Genomic DNA, 13,539 nt, shown 5'->3' with positions numbered 1-13,539 from the left:
CTGCCAGGGTACTCCCAATAAATGTTTTCTATAAAGAGCCAGGTAGTCAATATTGAGGGTTTGTGGGCCATGCAATCTGTATAACATAACCAGTCTTTGTAGCTCTGCCATTGTAGTACAAAAGCAGCCATAATTTACACTCATTTGTTACACTATGTTCCAATAAAACTTTATGGATACCAAAAGGAGAATTTCATGTAAATTTCAAAAGTCACAAAATGTTGTTCCTTTTTTTTTTTTTGCCCCAACCATTGAAAAAATATGAAAACCATTCTTTGCTGGAAGGCCTTGGAAAAACAGACAGCAGTCCAGATTTGTTCCATACATTTGCTGATCTCTGCTCTTGAACCTCAAGTTTAGAGAAATGGAAATTTCTTTACCATTATACAGAAGCTATTCTGCTTACAGTTTGTTTGTTTGTTTAAGTAATAGTTTTGGGAAAGCAGTTTTAGATTTAACATTGAGTAGAAAGTACAGAGTTCCCTTACACCTCTCACTTTCCCCATCTTGCAGAATGTGGTACACTGGTTAGAGTCGATGGGCCAACAGTGACACATTATTAACTAAAGTTCATAGTTTGCATTAGAGTTCACTTTTTGTGTTGTGCATCTTATGGGTTTTGACAAACGTATAATGACACACTCGTCAACCATTATGCTTGCCAATTTTTTAACTCAAAAGCTAGCTAAGAACAAAAATAAGTTTCAGAATAAAGCACTATAATTCTGTCAGCCACAAACAGGTACAAGGTGGCTCTAAGGGTCATTTTGGTTTCTGCTACTTTGTTCATGTTTATTTGCTGTTTTTGCTTAGTTTCAAAGTATTTACAAATAACATTCACTATAACACTTAAAATAATGAGAGTGCTGGAAGACCTAGTGTGAAGAACCATACAACTGCAATTTTGAAAAGGAAGTCATTTTTTTTGCTTTAAGTTTCAAAGTGGAAAGAAAATGCAAGTATTACACATGGGATAAAAGTACTCAAGAGGAAGGAGTCTGGAAGTCAAAGAAGGAATGATAGTAGGAGCTCTTATATACTGCTCATTGCTTGGTTCTATCATTTTAGAATACATTTGGCCTTGTTTGGTGAAGTTGAAGCTCTCTACACTCCGTGGCCCACTAATTCCAATCCACAGAAACTCTCAGTGACATACTTAAGAAAGTTCAGCATAGTCCTAAGAGGCCACATTGAAAACAACCCAAATGTCTGCCTGGTAGAATGTAGTATAATGAAAATGAACAAATCACAGCCACACAAAATAGCACAGATTAAACAGGAAAATCAAAGAAGCAAGGCATATGTGATGATTCCATTTCTATGCTGATTTCTAAAACAGATAAAAATATGTGGAGATTTTTAGGGAAATACAATTTCCTGTCACCTGAGGAGCTCTGAACCTGAGATCCAGCATCACAAAGTCCTGCGGAGATAGGAGGACTGCCGCTTCTGCTGCTTTCCTTGATTTAGATGTGTTCTGGGCAAGAACCAGTGGAGTGTGGGAACTATAAAAAACAAGTAGGTAATTACCACAGGTTACTTGACAGGGTGATCAGGAAAGGATGGAGAGAATGAGGTCAGTAACCGATTTCTGAGGTATAGCAGTATTCTATTTCTTTTCCTTTAAAACTTTTTAGATCGAAAACCTCTATGGCCCTATCAATTCACTTGTGTGTGTGTGTGTGTGTGGTAAAAAAACACAACATCTACCCTTTTAAATTGTTACATGTATAGTACATTAACTGTAAGCACCGTGTTCTACAGGGTCTTTTCCATCTTACATGGCTGGAAAGTATTTTGCTTCTTGATTATGCATTTACTTTGTAATTATTCAGTCAATATTTGATGCATATTTGTATTATATATTATTTTTTAAGGAAAGAATAAATTATATAAACAAAGAAAACTGTGCCTGAGTGAAGAGAACTGAACAGAAAAAGGTAATGATGAAGCTGACATGGACAAAATTCTGTATGTATGGCCAGGAAATAAAATTTTGGTCATGAGCTGCTGGTGGTCACAGGGATTCAAGCCCTTGCAGAATCATCATGGCATCAAAATGAAAGACGAGTCAAGTAAAATTGCCCCAACTGCTCAAAAATTATCTTCAGCATTTGCTGAGCAAAAAAGGTTTCTTGACAGATCGCCAGCCTATTTTGGTGAAGAATACCTGACCATTTATTTCAGCAAGGACTTCATGGATAAGCCCATGTTGGAACGCTCTAACTGGAGTGAGTACATATCAGGACTGAAAGCTTACATCTCTTTTGCTCCTTTCATCTTCAAGACAAATGCGCTGATGAAGCAGGTTCTTGCATCTGGGGACTTCTCCAGCATTCCAGTGGTTAAGACTCTGCTCCCAATGCAGGGGGCACAGGTTCGATTCCAGGCCAGAAAACTAACATCCCACATGCTGAGCAGTGCAGCCAAAAAAAAAAAAAAAAGAGCATCCGTATCTAGGTTTATACTAGTATTGTCTGGTAGCCAGCTTTCAAAAATGGCCCCCAAAGATTACCCTTATGTAAACTCCTCCCCTTGAGTGTGGTCTGTTGACTTCTTGATGACAAAGAAATTATGGCAAAAGCAGTAGGGTATCTGTTTCACGATTAGGTTACAAAAGACTGACTTTCCAGCTGGACTCTTTTTTGCCTTCTCAACATCAACTTTTTTGATGAAGCAAGCTGCCGTGTAGGAGAGGCCCATGTGTCAACGGACAGGGTAGCGTCTGGTCAACGCCAGCACTGGACTAAAGCCGTCAGTCCAACAGCTGCAAGGAACTTAGTTCTGCCAGCAAACACATCAATACCATTGAAAGTAGATCCATAGTCAAACCTTCAGAAGAAACCACAGCCTAGGCCAACACTTTGATTCAGTTCAGTTCAGTCGCTCAGACCTGTCTGACTCTTTGCGACCCCATGAATCACAGCACGCCAGGCCTCCTGTCCATCACCAACTCCCAGAGTTCACCCAAACTCATGTCCATCGAGTTGGTGATGCCATCCAGCCATCTCATCCTCTGTTGTCCCCTTCTCCTCCTGCCCCCAATCCCTCCCAGCATCAGGGTCTTTTCCAGTGAGTCAGCTCTTCGCATGAGATGGCCAAAGTATTGGAGTTTCAGCTTCAGCATCAGTCCTTCCAATGAGCACCCAGGACTGATCTCCTTTAGGATGGACTGGTTGGATCTCCTTGCAGTCCAAGGGACTCTCAAGAGTCTTCTCCAACACCACAGTTCAAAAGCATCAATTCTTCGGCGCTCAGCCTTCTTCACAGTCCAACTCTCACATCCATACATGACCACAGGAAAACCATAGCCTTGACTAGACGGACCTTACTCGGCAAAGTAATGTCTGCTTTTGAATATGCTGTCTAGCTTGGTCATAACTTTCCTTCCAAGGGGTAAGCGTCTTTTAATTTCATGGCTGCAGTCACCATCTTCAGTGATTTTGGAGCCCCAAAAAATAAAGTCTGACACTGTTTCCACTGTTTCCCCATCTATTTCCCATGAAGTGATGGGACCAGATGCCATGATCTTCGTTTTCTGAATGTTGAGTTTTAAGCCAACTTTTTCACTCTCTTCTTTCACTTTCATCAAGAGACTTTTTAGCTCCTCTTCACTTTCTGCCATAAGGGTGGTGTTATCTGCATATCTGAGGTGATTGATATTTCTCCCGGCAATCTTGATTCCAGCTTGTGTTTCTTCCAGCCCAGCATTTCTCATGATGTACTCTGCATAGAAGTTAAATAAGCAGGGTGACAATATATACCCTTGATGTACTCCTTTTCCTATTTGGAACCAGTCTGTTCCATGTCCCGTTCTAACTATTGCTTCCTGACCTGCATATAAGTTTCTCAAGAGGCAGGTCAGGTGGTCTGATATTCCCATCTCTTTCAGAATTTTCCACAGTTTATTGTGATGCACACAGTCAAAGGCTTTGGCATAGTCAATAAAGCAGAAATAGATGTTTTTCTGGAACTCTCTTGCTTTTTCCATGATCCAGCGGATGTTGGCAATTTGATCTCTGGTGCCTCTGCCTTTTCTAAAACCAGCTTGAACATCTGGAAGTTCACAATTCATGTATTGCTGAAGCCTGGCTTGGAGAATTTTGAGCATTCCTTTAGTAGCATGTGAGATGAGTGCAATTGTGCAGTAGTTTGAGCATTCTTTGGCATTGCCTTTTTTTGGGATTGGAATGAAAACTGACCTTTTCCAGTCCTGTGGTCACTGCTGAGTTTTCCAAATTTGCTGGCATATTGAGTGCAGCACTTTCACAGCATCATCTTTCAGGATTTGAAATAGCTCAACTGGAATCCCATCACCTCCACTAGCTTTGTTCGTAGTGATGCTTTCTAAGGCCCACTTGACTTCACATTCCAGGATGTCTGGCTCCAGGTGAGTGATCACACCATTGTGATTATCTGGGTTGTGAAGCTCTTTTTTGTACAGTTCTTCCATGTATTCTTGCCACCTCTTCTTCATATCTTCTGCTTCTGTTAGGTCCATACCATTTCTATCCTTTATCTAAACCATCTTTGGATGAAATGTTCCCTGGTATCTCTAATTTTCTTGAAGAGATCTCTAGTCTTTCCCATTCTGTTGTTTTCCTCTATTTCTTTGCATTGATCACTGAGGAAGGCTTTCTTATCTCTCCTTGCTATTCTTTGGAACTCTGCATTCAGATGCTTTGATTACACTTTGATTACAACCCTGTAATTCCAACCAGAGGATCCAGCTAGGTGACACCTGACTTCCAGAAATTATAAAATAATAAGTGTGCTTTAATTTTTTAAGATAGTAAATTTTGGGGGTAATTTGTTATGTGGCAATAGATAACCAATAACACAACCTGGGACCAAACACCCTTTCACCTAGGGAAGACGTATTTCAGCCTTCATGGGGTTGAGGAAGAGTGTGGCAAGCAAATTCTTCCCTCTTCCAAAATATCCCCTTAGTTGCTCTGGTTTTACATTGTTAAACTAGACAAAGTGTATTTCAGTCACTGCGGAGTATTGCTGTGGTCTTAGTTCTTTTGAGACAAACAGTATTCTCTTTAAGTTCTCTTCCAACGAGAATGAGTTAGGAACTTATATCTCTAAGGAGGCTAGAGTTTTTCTTCTGGGGACTATTGTAGTAAACAGTTCACACATTCTGTTACCCTGAAGTTAGTCAGTCATTGACCCTTGGGGGTTATCTCTAAAGAGGAATTTTTCCTAAGATAATTTCAAGGCAGCAAATAGGGAAATTTATGATACATTTGTGAGCTGTCTTCACTCCTGTTTAGAGAAATGCTCCCAATTCTTTGTAGGCATCTAAGAGGCTAAAATATCCAAGCATTTCCCATGGGGAAAGTTGAGGATCTGTCCTGAGTTTACATCTGTGGGCAGGTTACTGAACAAAGAGTTGATGCATACATCCACAATGCCTTGGCCCTGCAGGCATTCAGCAATGTGTTGACCTTACTCATAAGGAAGCTGCTGTATACTTTCTGTTCTTTATTTAAAGAATCCAGCTTAAATGGATTGGCTGGAATTAGGAGTATTTGCAGGAACCTAGACACATGGTCGTCCACATAAACTTAATGCAATTCACAATAAGGAGAAATTACTAAGGATATAAGTAACTTTACAAAAAAAAGTACTGCGAATTCTCTGGTAGGCCTGTGGTTAGGACTCTGGTATCATTGCTGAGGTTCGATCCATGCCCGGGTTTGAGTCATGCATGGTTGGGGAACTAAAATCCTACAAGCTGTGCAGCGCAGCTAGAAGAAAAAGAAAACAATTCCATTTACAGTTGCACCAAAAAAATACTTAGTAATAAATTTGACAAAGTAAGTGCAGAAGTTATACATTGGAAGCTACAGAATATTGCTTAAAGAAGTTAAAGAAGAACTAAATAGTGGAAAGACATCCATAATCATGAGATGGAAAACTTAATCTTTTATAGATGACAGTAATCTCCAAAACATCTATTTCTGCTTTATTGACTATGCCAAAGCCTTTGACTGTGTGGATCACAATAAACTGTGGAAAATTCTGAGAGAGATGGGAATATCAGACCACCTGACGTGCCTCTTGAGAAATCTGTATGCAGGTCAGGAAGCAACAGTTAGAACTGGACATGGAACAACAAACTGGTTCCAAATAGTAAAAGGAGTACGTCGAGGCTGTATATTGTCACCCTGCTTATTTAACTTCTATGCAGAGTACATCATGAGAAACGCTGGGCTGGAAGAAACACAAGCTGGAATCAAGATTGCCGGGAGAAATATCAATCACCTCAGATATGCAGATAACACCACCCTTATGGCAGAAAGTGAAGAGGAGCTAAAAAGTCTCTTGATGAAAGTGAAAGAAGAGAGTGAAAAAGTTGGCTTAAAGCTCAACATTCAGAAAACGAAGATCATGGCATCTGGTCCCATCACTTCATGGGAAATAGATGGGGAAACAGTGGAAACAGTGTCAGACTTTATTTTTTGGGGGCTCCAAAATCACTGAAGATGGTGACTGCAGCCATGAAATTAAAAGACGCTTACTCCTTGGGAGAAAAGTTATGACCAACCTAAATAGCATATTCAAAAGCAGAGACATTACTTTGCTGACTAAGGTCCGTCTAGTCAAGGCTATGGTTTTTCCTGTGGTTATGTATGGATGTGAGATTTGGACTGTGAAGAGGGCTGAATGCCGAAGAATTGATGCTTTTGAACTGTGGTGTTGGAGAAGACTCTTGTGAGTCCCCTGGACTGCAAGGAGATCCAACCAGTCCATTCTGAAGGAGATCAGCCCTGGGATTTCTTTGGAAGGAATGATGCTGAAGCTGAAACTCCAGTAATTTGGCCACCTCATGTGAAGAGTTGACTCATTGGAAAAGACCCTGATGCTGGGGAGGGATTGGGGGCAGGAGGAGAAGGGGACGACCGAGGATGAGATGGCTGGATGGCATCACAGACTTGATGGACATGAGTCTGAGTGAACTCCGGGAGATGGTGATGGACAGGGAGGCCTGGCGTGCTGAGATTCATGGGGTCACAAAGAGTCGGACATGACTGAGCGACTGAACTGAACTGAACTGAACTGAATCTCCAAACTGGTCTACAGATTCAGTGTAACTCCTGCCAGAGTATCATTGACTTATATGTAGAAAATAAGATAACCCTAAGTGAAGTGAAGTTGCTCAGTCGTGTCCGACTGTTTGTGACCCCATGGACTGTAGCCTACCAGGCTTCTCTGTCCATGGGATTTTCCAGGCAACAGTCCTGGAGTGGATTGCCATTTCCTTCTCCAGGGAATCTTCCCAACCCAGGGATCGAACTCGGGCCTCCTGCATTGTAGACAGACATGTTACCGTCTGAGCCACCAGGGAAGTCCTAGATAACCCTAAAGTTAATATGAAAATTCAAGGCACCTAGAATAACCAAAGGGCTTCCCAGGTGATGCTAGTAATAAAGAACCTGCCTGCCAGTGCAGAATGTGTAAGAGAAGCAGGTTCAATCCGTGGGTTGAGAAGATCCCCTAGAAGAGGGCATGGCAATCAACTCCACTATTCTTGCCTGGAGAATCTCATGTACAGAGGAGCCTGGCAGGCCATGATTCATAGGGTCGCAAAGATTTGTATATGACTGAAGCGACTTCACATGCAGAATAACCAAAACAATCTTGAAAAAGGGGAAGAAAATTGGAAGATTCACACTTCCTAATTCCAAATCTTACTATAAATCTACTTAGATTTATAGTAAATCTAAGATTTATAGATATAAAGAACAAAAAAATAAAGAGTACAGAAGTCAATCCATGAAGCTATGGTTAAATGATTTTTGACAACTGTGTCCAAGATCATTCAATGGGGAAAGATGGTCTCTTTAACAAATGGTGCTGAGAAAACTGGATATCACATGGAATAGAATTTTTGTGTATGGTAGGACTACCTCCTGGAGAAGGTAATGGCAACCCACTCCAGTACTCTTGCTTGGAAAATCTCATGGATGGAGGAGCCTGGTAGGCTACCGTCCATGGGGCGCTAGGAGTTGGACACAACTGAGCGACTTCACTTTCACTTTTCCCTTTCATGCATTAGAGAAGGAAATGGCAACCCACTCCAGTGTTCTTGCCTGGAGAATCCCAGGGATGGGGAACCTGGTGGGCTGCCATCTATGGGGTTGCACAGAGTCGGACATGACTGAAGTGACTTAGCAGGAGCAGCAGCAGGACTACCTCCTACCATATACAAAAAGTAATTCAAAATAGATCATAGACTTAAATGTAAGGGCTAAAACCATAAAACTCTTAGCAGAAAACATAGGGGTAAGTCTTCACAGCCTTGGAATTGGCAATGATTTCTTAACTATCACACCCAAAGTACAAGCAACAGAGAAAAAAAGATAAATTGGACTGGACCAAAAACCCATGGACGGGTGCCCAACATCATTTGTCATTAGGAAAATGTAGGTCAAAACCACAGTAAAAGAGTTCCCTGGCAGTCCAGTGGTTAGGACACCATGCTTTCACTGCCACGGGCCCAGGTTCAATCCCTGGTCAGGGAACTAAGATCCCACATGCCATACAGTGTCGTCAAAAAAAAAAAAACAACAACAACAACAACAAAACTCACAGTGAGACAGATACCACTTCAAAAGGTATGGTTTTCCCTGTGGTCATGTGTGGTTTTTCCTGTGGTCATGTATGGATGTGAGAGTTGGACTATAAAGAATGCTAAGCACTGAAGAATTGATGCTTTTGAACTGTGGTGTTGGAGAAGACTCTCGAGAGTCCCTTGGACTGCAAGGAGATCCAACCAGTCCATCCTAAAGGAAATCGGCCCTGAATATTCATTGGAGGGACTGATGCTGAAGCTGAAGCTCCAATCAATACTTTGGCCACCTGATGCGAAGAACTGGCTCATTTGAAAAGACCCTGATGCTGGGAAAGATTGAAGGTGGGAGAAGAAGGACGGCAGAGGATGAGATGTTTGGATGGCATCACTGACTCAATGGACATGAGTTTGTGTAAACTCTGGGAGTTGGTGATGGACAGGGAAGCCTGGCAGACTGCAGTCCATGGGGTCACAAAGAATCAGACATGACTGAGCGACTGAACAGAACTGAAGGATGTAGAGAAAGTGGAACCCTTGCAAATTGCTTGGAATGGAAAATGGTACAGCTGCTATGAAAAAATTTGGTGGGTGGGTCCTCAAATTTTTAAACATAAGAATTACCATATGATACAGTAATTTCTGTGCTAGGTATATACCCTGCAAAACTGAAAATAGGTACTCAGAGACTTCCCTGGTAGTCCAGTGGTTAAGAATCAGCCTTCCAATGCACATCACAACTAGAGAGAAAGTGTGCTCTAGGTCCTGTGCTCCACAACTTGAGAAGCCCCCGATTTCGCCAACAAAGACCCTGCAAAGCCCCCTCCCCCAGAAAAGGTACTCAGTGGATTTCCCTGGCAGTCCAGTGGTTAAGACTCCATGCTTCCAATGCAGGGGGCATGGGTTTAACCCCTCATTAGGTAACTAAGATCCCACATGACATCCAGTGTGCATACTCAGTCTCTCAGTCATGTCCAGCTCTTTGCAACCCTAAGCTTCTCTGTCCATGTAATTTTCCAGGCAAGAATACTGGAGTGGGTTGCTGTTTCCTCCCCCAGGGATCTTCCTGACCCAGGGATTGAACTTGCGTGTCCTGCATTGTCAGGCGGATTCTGGCCACCTGGAAAGCCAGCTGAATAAATGAATACTTCATTCCCTTACATGACTGAATATCCCATTGTGTATATGCTACAGCTGGATACATAAATGTGGTGTGTCCTTAAATGGGATACTCAGCCATATAAAGGAATGAACTACGGATACTGGCTGCAACATGGAGGAACCTCAAAAACACGAGTGCTTACTTAAGAAGCTGACCAGAATTGATAAATGCCGAGACAGGAAGCAGATGAGTGGTTGTCAGGAGACGAGGGAGGAGGAGTGGGGAGAAACTACTGGTGGATAAGGAGTTTTCCTTGAAGGGTGAGAGAAATGTCTTAGAACCAGTTACACGTGATGGTTGCACAACTTTGTGGGTGTGCTAAACGCCACTGCACTATGAGCTTTAAAATGGTTACCAGCCCATTTTGTCACATGAATTTTACCTCTTGGGGGAGAAAACCTTAGAAACCACTTTTTTTCAATAGTGCCAAGTATTTATTATACAATCAAAAAAAAATACTTATTTGGCTGCACTGGGTCTTAGTTGTGGCAGGCAGGATCTTCACTGCAGCAGGTAAACACATATTAATAGTTCAGGCATGTGGGATCTAGTTCCCTGACTAGGGAAGGAACCCTGGTCCTCTACGTTGGGAGTGCAGTCTTAGCCACTGGACCACCAGGCAGGTCCCCTTATCTCACTTAATTCTGATACCAGCCCTGTGAGAATGGACAGATTTGCTCCCTATCCCAACACATTATGTTATCCCCTAACTGAATTCCAGTTTCTTTCAAATGCATATAAAGTATACACTCAACCAGATGGCGTTTTGAGAGGAAGTACATCGACTCTTAAGTCTGATTATAGAAAACCAACTAAACCTCATAGGCCTCAGGGTCCTGGTACAAGATAAAGGAAGTGGCCCAGTTCTAAAAGGCTCTTCTACTTTGTTCTAAAATTCTACTCGAACTCTGAGGTACCTGTCTAATCACTCCTGGCCTCCTTTCTGGTGAGCCAGGATCACTTTCAGCAGTAGACGTGATTTCTTTATGGTCCAAAATCTAACAGAAGATTGACAAATACTGATTATGTGAGCACTTTGGTTATTACACTATACTTTTTCCTCTTTAGCAACTGTGAGTGAGTGAAGTTGCTCAGTCGTGTCCGACTCTTTGCGACCCATGGACTGTAGCCTACCAGGCTCCTCTGTCCATGGAGTTTTCCAGGCAATAGTACTGGAGTGGATTGCCACTTCCTTCTCCAGGGGATCTTCCCAACCCAGGGACTGAACCCAGGTCTCCTGCATCGTAGACGGACGCTTTACCATCTGAGCCACCAGGGAAGTCCCCTATTACACTGTATTTTTTCCTCTTTAGCAACTGTAGTAATTTCATAAAAACCCAATTAGATCACACAGACCCACAGTATTACCTAAAGCTGAAACTATTAATAGGTTGACATTCTTAAGACTACTTTTTCGCTGCCAGCCCTCTATGGGGTCGCGCAGAGTCAGACACGACTGAAACCACTTGGCGGCAGCAGCGGCAGAGAATACATCCTCTAAACCTGTTTTGTTGTTGTTTAGTTGCAGCATGCAAACTGTTAGTTTGCGGCACGTGGGATCCAGTTCCCTGCCTGACCAGGGATTGAACCTGGGCCTCCTGCACTGGGAGCTCGGAGTCTTAGCCACTGGATCACCAGGGAAGTCCCAAACAGGCCTGTGTATTCATCTCAGTATTTCAGAGTCCCACATCTTTTTTTTTTTTTTGCTGCATTGGGTCTTAGTTGTGGGTAGTGGGATCTTCGTTGTGGTGCAGATTCTCCAGCTGTGGCTTGTGGGCCTGTGGCTCGTGGGCCCCGAAGCACTCAGGCTTAATTGCTCCATGGCACGTGGGATCTTAGTTCCCCCACTAGGGACTGAACCTGTGTCCCATGCATGGAAGGTGGACTTTGAACTAACTTTTAAACTTTTTGGCTGTGCTGGGTCCTCGTTGCCACACGGACTTTCATCTAGTCGTGACGCGTGGGCTTCTCACTGCGGTGGCTTCTCCGGTTGTGGAGCAGAGGCTCTAGGGTCTGCGGGCTTCAGTTAGCTGTGGCTCCCGGGCTCTAGCACAGGCTCAATAGACGTGTCACAGCTTAGTCACTCCGAGGCATTGGGATCTTCCTGCACCAGGGATGGTAGGTGGATTCCTTACCACTGAGCCCCCTGGGATGTCACAGTATTCCCACACCTTTAATGTGGGGCCTTAGAAGTTACTTAACTTCCCTCTCAGGTTTCTCCCCTACAGAGAAGATAAAACTGATAAATATTCGTTTCCAATGAGTGAGCCTGCAACTTACTCCTGTCATCTCAGGCATATCAGGACATCATTTTGTGCAACCAAGTAATGACTCCCCATCTTGGGGAATGAGGGCCTGATTTAAACCTAAATTTGAGAATAAAATGAACCATGTCATTTCATACTGGGGGTAGGTGGTAAGGGTGGGAGTAAAAGAACGTAATAGAAATTCAGATTCAATGGCAGGCCTTGTATTAATTTTACAAGAAAACCAAGGGAATTCCCTGGCAGTTCAGTGCTTAGGACGCCACGCTTTCACTGCAGAGGGCACCGGTGATTGCAGAACTAAGATCCCCCAAGTCACATGGCATGGCCAAAAAAACCGAGTTTCATAGTTTTGTTATTCTCTCTCAGACACTTTTGCCTCAAGAGAACAAGCTTCAACGGGCATGCATAACCTGTGACTAAGCCATGTCTATGCAGTGTTAGTCAGCAAACGTGGAAAACTCAGCAGTGGCCACAGGACTGGAAGAGGTCAGTTTTCATTCCAACCTTAACTAAGGGCAGTGCCAAAGAATGTTCAGACTACCGTACAGTTGTGCTCATTTCACATGCTAGTAAGGTTATGCTCAAAATCCTTCAAGCTAGGCCTCAGCAGTACATTCGAGGCTTCTGGAACTGAGAACTTCCAGATGTACAAGCTGGGTTCAGAAAACGCCTAGGAATCAGAGATCAAACTGCCAACCTTTGTTGGATCATAGGGAAAGCAAGGGAATTCCAGAAAAACATCTACTTCTGCTTCATGAACAACACTAAAGCCTTTGTGGATCACAGCAAACTGTGGAAAATTCCTAGAGATGGGAATGCCGGATCACCTTATCTATCTCCTAAGAAAACTGTATGCAGGTCAAGAAATGAGTTAGAACCAGACATGAACTGACTGGTTCCAAACTGGAAAAGGAGTATGACAAGGCTATGTATTGTAACCCTGATTATTTAACTTATATGCAGTGTACATCATGGGAAATGCCAGGCTCAAGCTGGAATCAAGATTGCCAGGAGAAATATCAGCAACCTCAGATGCTATGCAGATGATACTACTCTAATGGCACAAAGTGAAGAGGAACTAGTCTCTTGATAAGGGTGAAAGAGAGTGAAAAAGCTGGCTTAAAACTCAATGTTCAAAAAAAAAAAAAAGAAAAAAACCAAACCCTCAATGTTCAAAAAATGAATATCATGGCATCTAGTCCCATCAGTTCAAGGCAAACAAGATGGGGAAAAAATGTAAACAGTGACAAGTTTTATTTTCTCGGGCTCCAAAATCACTGTGGACAGTGACTGTAGCCATGAAATTAAAAGGCCCTTGCTCCATGGAAGGAAATCTATGACAAACCTAGTGTATTAAAAAGCAGAGACATCACTTTGCCAACAAAGGTCCATAGAGTCAAAGCTATGGGTTTTCCAGTAGTCCTATACAGATGTGAGCTGGACCATAAATAAGGCTGAACACCGAAGAATTGATTCTTTCAAACTGTGGTGTTGGAGAAGACTCTTGGAGTCCCTCGGACAGCATGATC

This window comes from Ovis aries, chromosome 5 (genome assembly GCF_016772045.2).
Source record: "Ovis aries strain OAR_USU_Benz2616 breed Rambouillet chromosome 5, ARS-UI_Ramb_v3.0, whole genome shotgun sequence".
Lineage (NCBI taxonomy): Eukaryota > Metazoa > Chordata > Mammalia > Artiodactyla > Bovidae > Ovis > Ovis aries.
This window is presented reverse-complemented; position numbering follows the sequence as displayed.